At 44.7% G+C, this 19,325-nt stretch overlaps 1 protein-coding gene across 1 annotated transcript in view; it reads right to left on the reverse strand.

Annotated features, from left to right (window-relative positions):
* The window catches only part of ADGRG2 (adhesion G protein-coupled receptor G2), a 151,262-nt gene that overhangs the window by 50,183 nt on the left and 81,754 nt on the right, over positions 1-19,325 (reverse strand). The window lies entirely within an intron of this gene.

Here is a 19,325-nt window from a genome sequence, read left to right on the forward strand (position 1 = left end):
AATAAGTTGCAAACAGCTACCAAAAGAGGGCAGTATGTTAATTTACTATTATTTTCAACAGCCACATCAGTTCTCCGTTCAATTCTCCACAAACGCCTACCTTTGGTGAAGCAATTCTTCCAACTGTTAAGTTTTATGGGGTAACAGTGCTGTATATGTTTTGTTATATAATGGCCTAGTACACTGTAAACTAAAAATGATGACTAACGGAGTTCCCCTTGTGGTGCAATGGGTTAAGAATCTGACTGCAGCAGCTCAGGTTGCTACAGAGGCACAGGTTGCATCCCAGGCCCGGCACAGTTAAAGGATCCAGCATTGCCACAGCTATGGCTCAGATTCGATCCCTGGCCTGGGAAATTTAACACGCTGTGGGTGCCACCATTTAAAAAAAAAAAAAAAAGACTAAGAAATTTGGTTGTTGGAGTTCCTGTTGGGGCTCAGTGGGTTAAGGACCCAACATTATCTCTGTGAGGATACAGGTTTGATCCCTGGCCTCGCTCAGTAGGTTAAGGACGTGGCATTGCTGGAAGCTGTGGTGTAGGTCGCACATGTGTCTCAGATCCCGTGTTGCTGTGGCTGTGGTGTAGGCGGGCAGCTGCAGCTCTGATTCGACACCTAGCCTGGGAACCTCCATATGCTGCAGGTGCGACCATAAAAAGAAAAAGAAAAAAAAAAGAACTTTGATTGTTGGCTAATAGTCATTAGACTTTATAAAAGTAAATGAATACATCTACATAAATTAAACTTCCATTAACTATGCTTCTTTTTATACCTATTAGCACAGATTTAATACCTTTATTTTATTTTTTGCTTTTTAGGGCCACATGTGCAGCATATAAATTCCCAGGCTAGTGGTCGAATTGGAGGTACACCTGCCGGCCTACGCCACGGCCCCAGCAACGTCAGATCCGAGCAGCGTCTGCGAACTTGCACCACAGCTCACAGCAATGCCAGATCCTTTAACCCATTGAGTGAGGCCAGGGATCGAACCCGTATCCTCAGGGATCCTAGCCGGGTTCGTTACCACTGAGCCATGACAGGAACTCCACAGACTTAATACCTTTCATTAAGCCACTTCTTTCTTATGTGTTAAACTAGATCAGATGCCTCTGGGTGTATAAACTACAAAAACGGCTCTGTTATTTATTTGGGAATGATGCTCAGATTCCTTAAAGAAAAGTAATTCTATTTTTTTCTCTATGAAAAATAATACATTTATTGGAGAAACTTCAGAAGTCACAGATAAACAAAAAGAAGAAAATTAAAACCACCCATAATTTCACCACCCAAAGATAAATAACATTAACTTTTGACAGATATACTTTTCTCTATGTGTCGATGTATGTCTACATATATATATACAGATATAAATGTACGTGTGTATATATATGTATTTATATGTACAATAAGAAAGATCATATCACGTAAACTATTTATAACCCAATTTTTCTCATGACAGTATATCTTGAACATTGTTTTATATCATTAAACAATTTTGCATAATACCATTTTGGTTTGTTTTTGTTTTTTCCTTTTTACGGCGGCACCTGCGGCATATGGAAGTTCCCGGGCTAGGGGAGGAATCAGAGTTGCAGCTGCCGGCCTGCCTGCACCACAGCCACGGCAACACCGTATCCAAGCCGCATCTGAGAACTATGTTGCAGCTTGCATCAACGCCAGATCCTTAACCCATTGAGTGAGGCCAGGGTTCAAACCCACATCCTTAGAGAGACTACGTCAGGTCCTTAACCTGCTGAGCCACAATGGGAACCTCCATAATACCATTTTGTGATGGCTGCATAGCAGTTCACTGCCTGGATGTACCATTAATTTATATAACAAGCTTCCTTTTGATGGACATTTTAATGCGTACGATTTTTCATGATTACAAACAGTGCTGCAATAAGTCCTCCTGGCTAAATTTTTGCATACGTATTCAGCTATTTTCTTCAGAAATTTCATGAATTTGATTGCCAAAATGCCCTACAGAAAACGAGCCAATTTATACCACCCTTTGCAGTACACGAGAGTGCTACTTTCCTAAACTCTCACCCACCTGGGGTATTACCTTATAAATTTTCAAATTGTTTTTAATTACAAAAGAATGGTTATTTCCATAGTGGTATCTTGAGATACAATTAAAAAGAATGAGTATATTTAGAAGCTAAAATTGCACAGTGAGACATACCTGGTAGCCTCCAGGAGCCTACTTTCTTTAAATGGTGACAGGGTACTGATTATTTTCTGGGATAATTAAAACATAGTTCTGCTTGAAAGCAGGACTGAATGAGTGCTCAAGTGGTTAGTGTAGAGTAGTTAGTGTCTTGATGCCCTAATCTAATTGGAATTGCCTCTTCTTAGTCTCTGTGCTTCAATATAAACTTCATGCTACCTTAATATCCCACCAATCAGAGAGTCTGTTGAATGCTCCTGGGACCAGTCATTTACACCTTAGTATGAATTAATTCCAATAGACTGAATTCTTCTGATTGTTTCCCAAAAACCTGCCATACTGGGCCATACTGAAAAGTACTGGGAAGGGAATTCCCGTTGTGGTGCAGTGGAAACAAGTCCTACTAAGAACCATGAGGATGTGGCTTTGATTCCTGGCCTTGCTCAGTGGGTTAAGGATCCAGTGTTGCCGTGAGCTGTGGTGTAGGTTGCAGATATGGCTCGGATCCTGCCACAGCTATGGCATAGGCCAGCAGCTGTAGCTCCTTGATTCAGCCCCTAGCCTGGGAACTTCCATATGCTGTGGGTGTGGCAAAAAAAAAAAAAAAAAAGGAAAGAAAAGTACTGGGAAGAATCAACATTCAATATGGGCTACTTGAGAATGACACTTACCAGTAGTTTGGGCAGGTGAGCTACAGCAGGGTGGGAAGGCGGTACAGCAGAGAAGAGCATGAAGGCACTGAGAAAGAGCTGGGTACCAGGAAAGAGGGGTGCAGAGTGATGGTGATATGCCACAGGGGCTAAGACTGCTTCCTTTTCCATTTTTCCCCGTGGCTGACGAGGGCCACCAATGGTCGAAATTTTCTCCTTTGCCAAATCCTTTGACGAGAGCTTTTATGCCCACAGGGAAAGGGGTTGAATAGAGTTTCACCTCTTTCTTAGATGCTAGAGGAAATGGACAAGTCAAGGGTAATAGGAAAGCCAGAGCAGAGGAGGAACTTTGCTGGTTGGCCGTCTCCGGGTAGACAGGTTCGACAGGCATGGACTCACAATCAAGAGGTAAAACACAGATCAAAGCCTGGACCAGATCGGCCTTCGGGGCTCCCAGTAGGGACCTACAGTGATGAACGGAAGGAGCCTGGTAAATAAAAGCTAGAGATTTTTAAATTGTTATCGTCTGCTTTTTTTCTCTCAGCACTTTTTTTTTTTCTTCGAGGGGTCCGATGACTCAGGGACTAACATTTTCTTCACCTTTTCTGCCCCTCATTACCCTGCTCCGCCTCACGTGCGCTCCCACAGAGCGACGCCCCCATCAGCCTGACATTTTCCTGCCGATCAGCCTGTTTCTCTTGGGCGCTCGCCTAACTCGCTTCCCATTTGTGACAACCAAAGAGGTGGTCGTCATTTCCGGTGAGTCATATATTTGAGTTCCATGCCCCGCTTAGGAGACAAAATATTTCCATTGTTGAAAAGAGTTGCGAGCAAAGAAAGGAAAAACGTTTAAAAATTTCAGATTTTCCTTTGGAAACTTACAAAGAGCAAATCGTAAAGCATTATTCATCTATTGTAAGTCCATAAATAAAATTACTGTGATCTGTCTATAAAATTTATTCGATATGACTCCCCAGGGAGTTTTTAAAACAAAGATCCTATATTCCAGTTAAGATGAGCAGGACTTTGGCGTGCCTAAGCTTCAAATGGAAGCCAAACAGAGGACCTGGAAGCTCAGGAACCTGGCCCCCTGGATGGAGACTCTTTCCCTACATTGCCTCCCTGGCACATTGTTGCAGAGTTACTGCCACCACCTCCCCAAATTCAATCCTTCATGGCCAAGGGTGACGTGAACACAGCCACGTGAATGCCTTAGTGTCGCTGCCTCTCCCCCCCCATATAGCTAAGAACTTGCCGCCTACCGCCTCATATCATTTGCATACCTGATCATTCTTATAGTTGATAGACTGCGAGTAACACCAGCCAAACCATTCAAGTGGGAAACTTCCGTATATTAGTTTCCTGTTGCTGTTCTAACAAATTACCATGAACTTGGTGGCGTAGGATGATGCAAATTTGTTACATTAGAGTTCTGTAAGTCAGGAGTCCAACATGGGTCTCATCAGACTAAAATCAGGGTGTTGACAGGCTACACTCCTTTCTGGAGGCTCTAGGGGAGAATCTGTGTCCTGTTTATCTGGGTAATTGACAGAATCCAGTTGCATGCAGTTGTAGGACCGAGGTCATCACTCTCCTGCCATCTGTAAAACTGAGGGTCATTCCCAGATTCTAGAAGTCACCCACACTTTCTTGGCTCACGCCCCATTCATCCATCTTCAAACCTAGCAACAGTGGGATGGGGTGGGGGAGTACTCATGAAGCATCCCTCTGACTTCTGCCTTCCTCTTTCACATTTTTGTTTGTTTCTTTTCAGGGCAGTGCCTGCAGTACATGGAGGTTTTCAGGCTAGGGGTGGAGTTGGAGCTGCAGCCGCCGGCCTACGCCACAGCCCCAGCAATACGGGATCTGAGCCGCATCTGCAACCTACACCACAGCTCTCGGCAACGCCGGATCCTTAACCCACGGAGCGAGGCCAGGGATCAAACCCATATCCTCATGGATACTAGTCAGGTTTGTTACCACTGAGCCACAATGGGAACTCACTCTTCCACTTTTAAGAACTCTTCTTTATTGGGCAAAATAAATCCACAGTAATCTCCCCATCTCACAGTCCTCAACCTCAAGCAAGTCTGCAGAATCCCTTTTGTCATACAAGACAATGTATTTACAGGTTCAGGCATCAGGAGGGGACATCTTTGGGGAGCCATTATTCTTCCTACAAACTGAAAAATCCAGGTTTTTTAAATTATGGAGTTGCAAGAAACCACACTTGATGAAGAAAAATCCCACATGGGTCAAGTGAAGGGCCCAAGAACCTAGACCTAGTTTCAGCAAGAGAGCCGAGTCTACAGACCGAATGCGCACCCTCTGGCCATTGCCCCTGACTCCCCGCGTTCTCCACCTGCCAGCCCCATATCCAGTCATCCGGCCCACGAAATCTTCTCACGGCCACGTGGAGCTACAAGGATTCAAGAGACACGTGTGCGTGGTCACACCCATCGGAACATGGACGATCCTTCCCGCGAGCCGAGCTCAACACGCAAAGACCTTCAGCCACATTTTATTCATCAGCCAACGACCTTGAAATATGCGAATTCATTAGAATCCGTCCTTCTTGGGGCGTGAGACACAGAGGCAGGCAGAGTTTAGTGAACTGCTCAAGGCCTCCTAGTAATTCACTGTAGGGCTGGGATTTGAAGCCAGGCAGTCTGCCTTCAGAGCCTATCCGCGGGGCCTCTGTTCCATCCTGCTTCTGACGACCAGCTCCACAGACCACAAACCAGGGGATAAATGCAGGGTATTATTATTATTCCCTAAGCTCTCTCGTACCTGTTTCTTCTTCCCATGCCCACTGCCCCCGTCTAAGCCCAGGCCTGGATCACCTCACACATAAGTGAAATATGAGAGCCCCAGGCGTGCCCTTGTGGTGCAGCGTGTTAAGGATCTGACACTGTCACTGCAGTGGCTTGGGTCACTGCTTTGACGAGGGTTCCATCCCTGGCCCGGGAACTTCCATATGCCACAGGCATGGCCAAAAAATAGATGTTAGAGCCCCAGGATCTTCTAACTGGAAAGGATCCTAACGTTCTTTGACTCTGATTTCTCCCCCAGTGCAGTAAGCTGCCCACCACATGTGCACTGTTGGCTCACAATCCCAACTGGGCTCCAGACAAGTTCTACCTTGTCCACACAATGGGAATCACTCAAGTTTTTGAAAGTTTGAATTACTCACCAACATTTAAAAATTGGGGGAGTTCCCATTGTGGCTCAGGGGAAATGAATCTGACTAGCATCCATGAGGACGCAGGTTGGATCCCTGCCCTTGCTCAGTGGGTTAAGGATCCGGCGTTGCCATGAGCTGTGGTGTAGGTCACAGACGTGGCTCAGATCCCTTGTTGCTGTGGCTCTGGCGTAGGCTGGCAGCTGTAGCTCCGATTAGATCCCTAGTCGGGGAGCCTCCATATGCTGCGGGTGCTGTTGGTCATTGTTTTTTTTAACTTTGGTACTATATGTCTTGCTTTGCCAACTAGATGCTAAGCTGCTTGCTGCTTTATTAACCTCCAGGAATCCAGTCGACGGTCTTTTTTTTTTGCTTTTAAGGGGTGTACTCGTGGCATATGGAGGTTCCCAGGTAGGGGTCTAGTTGGAGCTGCAGCTGCCGGTCTACACCACAGCCACAGCAACGCAGGATCTAAACTGCATCTGCAACCTAAACCATAGCTCATGGCAATGCCAGATCCTTAACCATACTGAGTGAGGCCGGGGATCGAACCTGCAACCTCATGGTTCCTAGTTGGATTCGTTTCCTCTGTGCCACAACGGGAACTCCGAGCATCTTGTGTGTGGTGGTAGATGTCTGAAATATTTTTGGATTAACCAATGACATCCCCAAGGAGTCTCTATCACTCAGGAACACATGACAGGTAGTTCAAGAGCAGGAATTTAATGCAAACATTGCCAGAGATCAGGTCCCTGTAATACAAGGCACAGCAGGGGAAAGATGGAGAAAAGATCTGAGAACAATGAGGCCGAGTCCATGAAGGAAAGACTTGAGAATACTGCTTAGATGGCTACTGCTCAAAATCTGCCATTTGGAGCAGCAGCTCTGCCAATCATGGCAGAGAGCTTCCAACAACATATACTAAAAGGGCCATTCCAGCACATACCACAAACAGTGCCTACAGCAACGACCTCAGTAATACCCTTCGTTGACCTTTCCTCTCTTCCTAAAGCCCTCTCCCGGCTCCCTCACTCCTGACTCCTAGGATCACCTCCAAAACAACCTGCACCAAGTCATGCAAGGCCATGTCTGAGTGATTCTGAGGTTTTCATTTTCCCCCTGCCATTTGATGTGGTGGGAGATGTAAGACTTCAAATGTGAGACGGTTGGTTGTCTTTAAACCTGTGACTACGGCAATGCTCCCAACGCATTCTCCACCAAGCTGAATGGGGAAGATAAAGCCTTATTCTTCCAGGAGGGGATCTAAAAAGGATCGGACTAGGCCCCCTTGCATGAATATTTTAGACCCAACGAAAAGTTGTCATCTGGTGGCAGTCCTTCTCTGGATTGAATTACTGTTCCGTAGAGAGATGATTCAAAACAAGGCGCCACGCCTAGGCACTCTTATATGGGAACCCCAAACAAAATAATATTGTTATTATATTGGCTCTCCGGCACTTGGGACAACGGGCATGCTTCCAAGAACTGTATTTTCAGATTTTACTACACAACCGACAAAATGAATGAACACATTTGGCACGGCTGACACGTGTTTACTTGAGCTGCGTTCATCTCACGTCACACTGCTTAATAAATACTCTGACAGAACGTTTTTATTAAACAATGACTTCACTCAAGAAAACTTCAGCTCCTAGCTGAGAGAATTTGCCAAAGTACAAACGACTGGCAGTTGGAGGTGGGCCTTGGCCAAAATGGGGAGAGAGTGAAATGTGCTCTTGATCCCCTGCGGAATCCTTGTCCATCCTCACGCGGCCCCCCACTCACCCGGCCCGTTGTCCCTTCACCCCTCCAAAATTGATCGGGCCTTTCTCAGGGGTTTGGTGACTGTCCCTTCCTTGAGGGACCAGGAGATGCATTTTGGAGTGTCCATAAAGTCCCTGAAATAGAGCACAAATTTGTATGTATTCCTATGCTTTTTTTTTCCTGGGAAGAGCCGAGTCCCAAAAGGGGATCTTTGTTTAATTTTTTTAAAGGGCCGAGCCTGTGGCCTATGGAGGTTCCCAGTCTAGGGGTGGAATCAGAGCTGTAGCTGCCGGCCTACACCACAGCCTCAGCAACGCCAGATCCCAGCCGAGACTGCGACCTACAGGGCAACGTGGGATCCTTAACCCACTGAGTGAGGCCAGGAAGCGAACCTGCAACCTCATGGATCCTAGTCGGGTTTGTTACCACTGAGCCACGACGGGAACTCCAGGGGATCCATTTTAAATTAACAAGCATTTATAGAGCGTTACTACGACCAGGCGCATCATAAGTATTAACTCACTTAGTCCTCATACAACAATATGAAGCAAGTCATTCCCATTTTATAGATGGGGAAACCAAGGCACACGGAGGGCAAATACTATGTGTAGTGAAGGGACAAAATGAGGATGGGAGCCCAGGCTTTTCAGCCCCACTACGCCAGGCTGCTGCTCATCTTGGGCTGTGGTCTGAAACAGTGAAGAGCCACTGATCACCCTGCTCCAGGGGAGAGCTGTGCACTTTAGGAAGGAGGAGAGTCTTGAAATAAACTATTTTGACAGGCGGGAAATATTAGGGCATCCTCCTCCCTTCCCAGGGCCCTTGAAGTTTGATACGTAGACAGTAATGAGGCTGCTCGTCAAGGCCAGTGCACATATTGGAGGGTTTTGGTTGTGTTTCCCATTGCAAGATGCTAACCACAAGTCACTCTACTTCTGAAGGCTGGTAGCTTCCGGAGCTTTTCTTTTTTTTTTTTTTTTGGTCTTTTCTAGGGCCACTCCCGCAGCATATGGAGGTTCCCAGGCTAGGGGTCTGATTGGAGCCGCAGCCACCGGCCTACGCCACAGCCACAGCCACGCCAGATCCGAGCTGCGGCTGCAACCTACACCACAGCTCAGGACCATGCCGAATCCTTAACCACACTGAGTGAGGCCAGGGATCAAACCCGCAACCTCATGGTTCCTAGTCAGATTAGTTAACCACTGAGCCACGACAGGAACTCCTTTTTTTTTTTTTAAGATTTTTTTTAATTATTCAATGAATTTTATTACATTTATACTTGTACAACGATCATCACAACCCAATTTTATAGCATTTCCATCCCAAACCCCCAGCGCATCTCCCCACCCTGTCTCCTTTGGAAACCATAAGTTTTTTCAAAGCCTGTGAGGTCGCATCTGTTCTGCAAAGTTCATTGTGTTCTTTTTTTAGATTCCACATGTCAGTGACAGCATGTGATGTTGATGTCTCACTGTCTGGCTAACTTCACTTAGCGTGATAATTTCTAGGTCCACCCATGTTGCTACAAATGCCATTATTTCTTTCCTTTTGATGGCTGAGTAATATTCCAGTCTGTTATGTAAATGCTGCTTAGTGCTTTGGGGGGCAGGGAGGGAGAGAGGCAGACTGGCCTCTACTGAACACTGACCACACCGGCATTATACCCCTGCTTCTTCATGGAATCTCCCCACGTTCCCAGGAAACAGAGGACCCTCTACCCAGACCGTGTCTCCTACTCTCCTGTCACTCAGCCATTCTGGCCTCCCTGCTGTTCCTCCAACACACCATGCATAGTCCCACCTTAGGGCCTTTGCACTTGCTGCTTCCTCTGCCTGAAACACTCTGCCTCCAGAGAGCCCCTTGGTCTGCTCTGGTGCTTCTTCTGAATGCTGCTCACACACCACCTTCTCTGAGAGACTGACTCAGATCATTCTATTTAAAACCACAGCACTTTCCCCTTGGCCTGACCCTCTCCACTCCCTGACCCACAAGACTCCTTGCCGTCCAGCGAGTATGTATATATTTATGTATGTGTATATTTATGCATGTGTGTACACACACACACACACACACACACACACACAGGGCCCTAAAGGTGGGTGTCCCCTAACATTTTGTGCCCTAGATCTCTCACATGTGCATTCCAAGTCCCAGCCCTGTATTATACATGACCTTTTTTTTTTTTTGCCTCCAAGAACCAGTTTTTCCGCATGGGGGCTAAGTTGCCGCATAGAGCATGTGCGCTCCGTTGCCTCCCGAAGAGATGATACGGCCTAAGGAAAGCACCATCTGCCTGGGGGCCTCTCCTGCCTGATCCCCACTAGTGTCTAGGGTGATCCTGCTGTGAGTCAATTACTGCTCAAGCACCCGTAATTTATGGGTTAGCGAGAGTTGCTGGTGGAAGATGTTTAAGCGCAGAAGCACCTCGAGGGGGTCCCAGTGGTTAGGGTAGGAAACCATCCCGGTCTCCCTCACTCCGCCAGCTCGCAGTCGAGTCGCGACCCCCTTAGCATTTTAGCTTAGGTTCTCCAGGGGTGCAGCGCCCAAGATAAGGGCTTGAGTGCAAAACGGGACTCCCCTTTCTCTCCAACCTCCAGCACAGAACACTATTTTTTTTTTTTTATAGCTTTGAAATAAACGAGGAGGGTGACCCGAAGTGGGATGGCTAGAGAGCAGCCTCCTGCAGCAGACTGGCCGAGACCTGATGCGGACTTGAACCAAACAGTGCTTGGGCATGAAAAGAGAGGTTCAACAGACACGTCTAAGGTAAGACGAGAGGATACGGGGAGGGATGTCGGGGTGAGGGAGAAGCATGATAGTTAACCTATTGAACCCCAACAGCCCCTATGACATCGCCCTGAATCCCTCAAGTGTGGCAGGTGGATTAACAAATAACAAATGTTGGCAAGGATGTTGGGAAAAGGGAACCCCGGTGCAGTTTATGGGCATGTAAACTGTTGCAGTCACTGTGGAAAACAGTAAGGAGGTTTCTAAAAGCTAAAAAAAAAAACCTACTATATGACTCAGCAATTCCACTCAGGCATATATCCAAAAAAACCAAAAACATTAATTCGAAAAGATACCAGCACCCCAATGTCCACAGCAGCACTATTTACAACTGCCAAGATATGGAAGCAACCTAACTGTCCAACAATAGATGAATGGATGAAGATGTGCTGTGTGTGTGTGTATATGACATACACACATATACACAATGGAATACTACTCAGCCATAAAAAATGAAATTTGCCACTTGCAGCGACAAGGATGGACTTGGAGGGTATTATGCTAGTGCGATAAGTAAGACAGAGGAAGACAAATACTGTATGATATCACTTATCTGCAGAATCTGAAAAAATACAACAAACTAGTAAATTTAACAGGAAAGAAGCAGACCCATAGATATAGAAAACAAACTAGTGGTAACCAGTGGGGAGACGGAAGGAGCAAGGGGCAAGACAGGGGTGGGGGAGTGTGAAGTACAAACTATCAGGTACAGCCTGAGCTGCAGGGATGTGTTGTGTAGCATGGAGAATATAGCCAACATTTTGCAATGGTTGAAAATGGAGTGTCACCCCTGGGGACTGAAGAGCACTCATTGTGCCCCTTTAACTTGGCTGGTACTGTGCAGCAATTATACTTCAATACAAAAAAACAAAAGCAAAAACAAAAACCAAACAAAAAAAGAACCCAGCCTCTAAAACCAAACAGCCTAGATCCAAATCTGCCACCTGCTAATTTTGTACAACTTTTGTCATCTACCATGATGTAACTTTAGATAACTTACGTAACCCACCTACACTTCAGTTTCCCATCTGGAAAAGAGGGATGAAGATAATTCTAGCAGGACAAACTTCCTAAGAATACACAATAAATGCTGCTCATGTCAGCAGTGAATACAATGATGCTCTCTGTATTCCTCATTTTCCTAGTGACTTTTCTAAAAGTGATCTCTCCTTTCTATTCAGCAAGACGCCCACTTCAATTTCTTTTTTCTTTATATGATTTGCTTCTGATTTTCAAAATGCCATTGGGATCATTTTGGAAACATGTGCAGAAAGAAGCAGAAGTCAGAGTTCGGGAGCTCTGGTAACCAAAACTTACTTTTCCTAAGTTCTTATACGAAATCAAGACCCAACAAGAAAAGTGGAAGGCACTGCAGATTATGATGTTATTAGGTTGTCCTTCCAGTGGGATATACAGTCTCCTGAGGGGTCTTAAGCTAGCTTATAAAAATTAACATCCAGAGTTCCCGTCGTGGCGAAGTGGTTAACGAATCCGACTAGGAACCATGAGGTTGCGGGTTCGATCCCTGCCCTTGCTCAGTGGGTTAACGATCCGGCGTTGCCGTGAGCTGTGGTGTAGGTTGCAGACGTGGCTCAGATCCCGAGTTGCTGTGGCTCTGGCGTAGGCCGGTGGCTACAGCTCCGATTCAACCCCTAGCCTGGGAACCTCCATATGCCTCGGGAGCGGCCCAAGAAATAGCAACAACAACAACAACAAAAAAGACAAAAAAAAATTAACATCCATGTCTTTCCTGATTATAATAATAATATGGGCTAATGTGGAGAAAAGTCTAAACCACAGAAACGTACAGAGAAAAACAAAAAAATATTCATAGTTTTACCATTCATAGTTAACATTGGCTGGCGTAGGATCTCGGGAATGTTTTGGGGCCAGCTGCAAAACAGAAACCACCAGAGCATTGGGAGATGCTAGCATCATGTTTTGATTAGAACCATAGGCAGACCAGATTTCCCATTGTGGTGCAACAGAAAAGAACCTGACAGGTAACCACGAGGACACAGGTTTGATCCCTGGCCTCGCTCAGTGGGTTAAGGATCCGGCGTGGCTGTGAGCTGTGGTGTAGGTCACAAACGCAGGCTCAAATCTGGCTACAGCTCCAATTCAACCCCTGGCCTGGGAACCTCCATAGGCCGTGGGTTTGGCCCTAAAAAGACCAAAAAAAAAAAAAAAGAAAAGAAAAGAAAAAGATAGGCAGACCTCGGAGATGTTGCAGGTTGGATTCCAGACGACCATAATAAAGCAAATATCACAATAAAGAGAGTCGCATGAATTTTTTGTTTCCCAATGTATATAAAAGTTACCTTTATGCTATACTGTAGTCTATTAGGTGTGCAATAGCATTGTGTCTAAAATAACACATACCTTAATTTAAAAATACTTTATTGCTTAAAACTGCTAACCACCACGTGAGCCTCCAGCAACTGTAGTTGTGTCACATCAAAGATCACTGATCACATACCACCATAACAAAAACAATGAAAAAATCTGAAATACTGCGAGAATTATCAAAACGTTACACAGAGACATGAACAGCAAATGCTTTGGAAAAATGGTGTCAACAGACTCGCTTAGCATGGAGTTATCACAAACCCTTCACTTTACAAAAAAACGAAACATTTGCAAAGCGCAATAAAGCAAAGTGCAATAAAACGAGGTACGCCTGTGTTAAAAGACACAAAACTGAGCTCATTAGCTTTCTAGTACGTGTGGTGGCTTTGTAATGCAGCATCATGGCTAGGCTGAACTACGGTTCCCAGAATTCCCTTTCCTTTATGTTTCTGGATGGTGTGAGACACAAGGGAGCTTCTTGTGGGAGATGTGGGCAGAAGTGGAGCAGCAGCCATTTTGCCGTTGCCACATGTCGGCAATTATCAGCTGCCTCACCTCATTCATAAGAAGGAGCTGCCAGCCGGCAAGCACTCCACCTTCCCCTGGATGTTCCTCCAGCTTCTCTGACTCCTGGGCTAGGTGTGCATTTGATTTTGTGCTGAAGGGCCCGGCTTCAGGAGGACATCCATACCACCAAAGTCAAGGACAAGATGAAATGATGTAGGTTTCAGTCCATTCTGTGGCTACAATTCCTACTTGTGGGTTCCAGCTTGTTCTTGCTCTCCCCTATCTTACATCCATCCTCCCCTCCCTACTGCCTGCCCATCAGAGATGTCAAGTTCTAGCATCAGATGTGAAGACAACAGGTTTACAGAGACTGCTTAACCAGCTCTGACAGCTCTATAAGGTCAAATCCCTGCGACAAATTGGGAGTTCCCATCATGGCTCAGTGGTTATCGAATCCGACTAGGAACCATGAGGTTGCGGGTTTGATCCCTGGCCTCGCTCAGTGGGTTAAGGATCCGGCATTGCCGTGAGCTGTGGTATAGGTCACAGATGTGGCTCGGATCCAGCAATGCTGTGGCTCTGGTGAAGGCCACCAGCTACAGCTCCGATTAGACACCTAGCTTGGGAACCTCCATATGCCGACGGTGAGGCCCTGGGAAAAAAAAAAAGACAACCCCCCCCCCCAAAAAAAACCCTGTGACAGATTGCTTAGTGTGTGTATCCCTAGTGAATCTCCTTCTATGATTGAACCTGCCTTACACCTGCCTCTATACCAAATAGAAAACTTCTAAAGCAATTAGAACAAATGGTCTATGACTGTACTGTGCAGTATGGTAACAGCTAGCCACATGTGGCTATTTAAACTTAAATTAATTAAAGTTAAATGTAAAAGGCATCAAAACAGTATGCTACTGGCATAAAAACAGGAACATAGACCAATGGAACAAGATAGAAAGCCAACAAATAAACCCATACACCTATGGTCAACTAATCTATGACAAAGGAGGCAAGTATATAAAATAGAAAAGAGACAGTCTCTTCAATAAGTGGTGCTGGGAAAACTGGACAGCTACATGCAAAAGGATGAAATTAGAACACTAACACCATATACAAAAATAAGCTCAAAATGGGTTAAGGACCTAAATGTAAGACTGCATACTATAAAACTCTTAGAAGAAAACATACGCAGGACACTCTGACATAAACTGCAGCAATATCTTCTCAGATCCACCTCCTAGAGTAATGAAAATAAAAACAAAAATAAATAAATGGAACCCAATTAAACTGAAAAGTTTTTGCACAGCAAAGGAAACCATAAACAAAATGAAAAGATAACCCACAGAATGGGAGAAAATATTTGCAAATGAAGCAATTGACAAGAGATTAATCTTCAAAATATATAAACACCTCCTGCAGCTCAACATCAAAAAACCAAACAACCCAACTGAAAAATGGGCAGAAGATCTAAATAGACATTTACCCCAAGAAGACATCCAGATGGCCATAAAACACATGAAAAGATGTTCAACATCACTCATTAGTAGAGAAATGCAAATCAAAACCACTCTGAGGTACCACCTTACACCAGCCAGAATGGCCATCATCCAAAAGCCTACAAACAATAAGTGCCAGAGAGGGGGTGGAGAAAAAGGAACCCTAGCACACTGCTGGTGGGATTGTCAATTGGTGCAACCACCGTGGAAAACAGTATGGAGATGCCTCAGAAAACTAAAAACAGAATTACCATTTGATCCAGCAATCCCACTCCTGGGCATCTATCCACAGAAAACCATTATTTGAAAAGATACATGTACTCCAATGTTCACTGCAGCACTATTTACAATAGCCAAGATGTGGAAGTGAAGTAACCTAAATGTCCATTGACAGAGGAATGGATAAAGAAGATGTGGTACATATATACGATGGTATATTACTCAGCTATATAAAAGAATGAAATACTGTCATTTGCAGCAAGATGGAAGGACCTAGAAAGTATTAAACTAAGTGAAGTTAGACAGTGAAAGACAAACATCATACGACATCACTTATATGAGGAATCTTTAAAAAGGACACAAATGAACTTATTTGTAGAAGAGAAACAGAATCACAGACTTTGAAAAACTTAGGGTCACCAAAGGGGACAGGTGGGGGGGTGGGAGTAATGAACTGGGGTGTGGGATTAGCATGTGCACACTGAGGTCTATGGAACAATTGGCCAATGGGGACCTGCTGGAGAGCACAGAGAACTCTACCCAGTATTCTGTGACAATCTATGTGGAAAAAGAATCTGAAAGAGAATGGGATGTGTGTACATGTATAACTGAATCACTTTGTTGTACAGCAGAAATCATCACAACCTTGTAAATCAACTACACCTCAATAAAACGAAAAAAAAAAAAATCCAGTTTCTCAGTCACATTTCAAGTATTCAACACATGTGGTTGGTGGCGATATATATTGGGCAGCACAGATACACAACACTCCCATTATCACAGAAATTTCTATTAAGCATGCTGGTCTCTAGTGATGACAGCTAGTATGTGCTGAGTTCTTACAATGTACCAGATGCATTACAGCCATCTGTTTTACATGCATTAAACTCATTTAATCTGCGTAAAGCTCCATGAGAGAGATACTGCTGCTTTACAGATAAGGAAACTAGAGCACAATGATTAAATAAATGGCAGAGTTAGGACTTGACCCCAGAAGTCCAGAGCCCGCAGTCTTAACCTTATGCCATATTGTGATGGTTCCAGTGGCCTGGGGTGGCACAGTGAGAGTGGGCAGCTCTGGTGGCGTCTCCTGACAACAAATGACTTGTGACTACAAATGACCCTCTCCCGATTGGACAATGAGCTTCTCAGTAGTGCCAAGAATGGACTCCCCCAGATTTCTTAGACTGTATGCACCTAGGTTTCAAGAAACAAAGGGATGTCTACCCCATCCCACCCTACCTTCCAATGGCAGAATGAACGAGATGTACCAACAGCCCTGCCTCATTAGTTAAGGTAAGGCAAGTTGCTACCATAAATAAAACCCCAAATCTCAGAGGCTAAAAAATGGAAATTTATGTTCCATGCCAGCAATCGGCAGGCAAGGGTGGAGGTCAAGGTGGGGCAGAGAGAGGGGACCCAGGCTGGCAGAGGTACTGCCATCTCTGGAGAGCAACATCCAGTCAGGCAAACAGGTGGGAGTTTTTAAAGGCGAGGCCAGGAAAAGGCAAACATCATTTCTGCCCATACCCATTGGCCAGAACTTAGTCACATGGCCACTTCTAATTGCAAGGGATTCTGGGAGATGTAGTCCAGCTATGTGGTGAGGAAGAAAAAATAAAGGTTGGGTGAGGTGCCAGTCTCTGCCATATCACATTTAATTGGAGTGCTATAGAGTAATGATACCCATCAAACTAATGATAGGACAAAATTAATGCTAAAAGCACTCTCCCCAGACCTTTTCTCTCTTGTTCTTTGCCCTTATGTTGACAAGGTCAAAAGTCAGGGAATCAGAGTTCCTTGTCGTGGCTCAGCGGTAACAAACCCAACTAGTATCCATGAGGACATAGGTTCCATCCCTGGCCTCGCTCAATGGGCTAAGGATCCGGTGTTGCTGCGAGCTGTGGTATAGTTCACAGGCGCGGCTCAGATCTGGCATTGCGGTGGCTGTGGTGTAGGCTGGTGGCTACAGCTCTGATTCAACTGTAGCCTGGGAAATTCCATATGCCGTGGGCGTGGCCCTAAAAAGACAAAAAAAAAAAAAAAAAGTCAGGGAATCAATATGAATCAGAGGAGAAGGACTCCTTGCCGCCCTGAGGCTGCATATGAATCCTCCCTTCTCTGTGACTCACTTCCCCAGCTTTGCTCCCTGTTAACACTTATATCATGGTTTTTTTCATGACCTCCCCAAAGTAGGACTCCCACATGACAAACCAGTGCTACAAATAGTGACATATTAGTAAAAGCCACAAAGAACCACTGAATTATGGAGATTCTTGCTGCATCCTACTTAGTTGAAAAAGGTTTATTTTTGAGCTCCCTCTGTTTTGAAGCCTTGTAAACCTTAACCTTTGCTATAGCACTTCTGGGTAGAAAACTTTAGCAGATCCTTAGGCCTTAGCATGCTGGTGGATGCTGTTCTAATATCTTCCCCTTCTATTGTCTTTGGCTTGTCATGAGCTTTGAAAGTTTGATCTGACTTCCCACGTTTAATAAGGTATAACTCCTGATTTAGTAATCTCCATATGAATAAAAGGCCCACCTATGTCCATTTATTTCCAAATGATTAATGAGCATGCCTCCGTAAACAACTTTAAAGGTGATTAAGAGACTAGGCTCTTAATGGAGGGGTTCAAAGCTTGGCTCTGCCTTGAATAAGCTTCTAACGTTTCTCTGCCTGTACTTCATCTGTAAAAGGGGGGTGATCACTTTGAACGAAATTATGTTACATTCATAAAGAATTTTTTTTTTTTGTCTTTTTGCCTTTTCTAGGGCCGCTCCTGCAGCATATGGAGGTTCCCAGGCTAGGGGTCGAATCAGAGCTGTAGCCGCCGGCCTATGCCACAGCCACAGCAACGCCGGATCCTTAACCGACTGAGCAAGGCCAGGGATCAAACCCGAAACTTCATGGTTCCTAGGTGGATTTGTTTCCACTGCACCACAACGGGAACTCCAAGTTCTCATAGCTTAAGAGGGTAGGAAGCCATCTCCCAGAAAGACCGTGGGGTTCTGTCTCTTTGTATTTCACATCAGGAAATGGCAGTCCATAGGAATCTATTTGAGAGCAAAGGAGACTTGAAGATGACCTAGTACAATATTGCAAATCGAGAAAATTGGCTCAGGCAGTCACTTACACTCTATGTCTTTATTTCAAAAATGGTTTATTTACCTAAAACAGGCTGCATGAGAAAACAGAGTGTGATGTTTGCTCTGTTCAAAATTATACTGGTTTTCCACTGCTGATCACAAACACTGGATACAGTAATCTTTGTTGTCATTTCTCAACACAAAAATGGAAAGAAAATTTTCCTTAAATAAATCAATTGAAAGATAGCATCTTTTAGGACGTGGAGTACACTAGAAGAAAAGAATTACAACATAAGCCAGAGGTAGACAAAAGACTAGATACTGAAGTGAGGAAAAAAAGAAAAGAAGCTCAGGAACATGAAAAGATGTGCCCAAAGATTATTCATTCCCAGTTTTGAAGGCCTACTGTGTACCAGGCACCAGAATTACAGCAGGGAATAAAACAAAACCCCTGGCCTCAGAGTTCACATTCTAGTGATGCTATGCAACTCAATTCAAAGTTTTAAAATTCTACCTTTTTTTTCTCACAGATCCGAGCCACGTCTCTGACCTACACCACAGCTCACGGCAACACCGGATCCTAAACCCACTGGGCGAGGCCAGAGATCAAACCTGCAACCTCATGGTTCCTACTCAAATTCGTTCCCGCTGCGCCACGACAGGGAACTCCTAAAATTCTACTTTTAAAATATCGTATAACTGAAAAGTTCTTCACTATTTTAAACTCATCCCCTCCTGACTATATACCAAAACCCAGCATTTATCAGATTTTATTGAGAATCAAAATCAATCAGTAACCAACATAGTAACAAGTCACATTGCACATTAGGAGCAAGGCAAACAAAGCTATAGAGTTGAAACACAAGACAGGTACATGTTGAGTTCTCGTTTGTTCAATTAATCCGATAACCATAAGCAATTCTAATTTAGTCACCAAAGCAAGACGACTGCCCGTTTTATATTTTTCATTTCTCTCATCCTGAAATCAACAAAATTCTATTCTATATTAAATGTAAGAGCGACAAGAGGATACCTTTTCCTGGGGCTGTGTGCATTCCTACAGCGAAAGAGGGAATGATACAGGTCAAGTAGGACACTGATGTTAAAAACAAACA

Source organism: Phacochoerus africanus, chromosome X (assembly GCF_016906955.1).
Source record: "Phacochoerus africanus isolate WHEZ1 chromosome X, ROS_Pafr_v1, whole genome shotgun sequence".
Classification (NCBI taxonomy): domain Eukaryota; kingdom Metazoa; phylum Chordata; class Mammalia; order Artiodactyla; family Suidae; genus Phacochoerus; species Phacochoerus africanus.